Genomic DNA, 777 nt, shown 5'->3' with positions numbered 1-777 from the left:
TTCTTTTTTTCACATGTGGTGTCTTAATACATTTTTAAAAAAGTACACTACCGTTCAAAAGTTTGGGGTCGGTACGATTTTTTTAAATGTTTTTGAAAGAAATCACTTATATGCTCAGGGCTGCATTTATCTGATCAAAAATACAGTAACAACAGCCATTACTCCAGTCTTCAGTGTCACATCCTTCATAAATCATTCTAAAATGCTTATTTGGTGCTCAAGAAACATTTCTTCTTATTATAAATGTTGACAACAGTTGTGCTGCTGGATACATTTCAGGATTCTTTGATGAAGAAAGTTTAAAATAACACGCATCTGTTTGAAATAGAAATATGAATGCTTTTTACTGTCACTTTTGATCAATTTAAAGCCTCACTGCTGAATAAAAGTAATGAATTTCTGTTCTTTCAGTTCGAGCTGCAGTCAATGCTGATTCACTGCGACTTAAACGTCCCGCAGAGAGACGCATGCGGTGACCTTGCTGCAAGCAGACAGGTGAGACTTGTCCAACATCTCAATTTTCATCTGAGAAACGAAAGCAACCGGAATGTGATGTTACAGCTCTACTATTTTCCAGCATTCCCTTTCCGTCTCCCAAAAGAGCATTTAGTGTTTGTTAACAGAGGTCAAATGTCACAGTCTAGTAAAATGTCCCGCCGTCTATTCGAATGTGTGCCGGACTCCTCCTCTCACTGTCCCGCTGTCCTCCAATCACAGACCCATAACAAACCACCTCATGAATATGCATGAGCACGGTGTGGTTATGGTCTCCCTTGA

Source organism: Rhinichthys klamathensis, unplaced genomic scaffold (genome assembly GCF_029890125.1).
Source record: "Rhinichthys klamathensis goyatoka isolate OS25496 unplaced genomic scaffold, OSU_Roscu_1.1 h1tg000576l_1, whole genome shotgun sequence".
NCBI lineage: Eukaryota > Metazoa > Chordata > Actinopteri > Cypriniformes > Leuciscidae > Rhinichthys > Rhinichthys klamathensis.
This window is presented reverse-complemented; position numbering follows the sequence as displayed.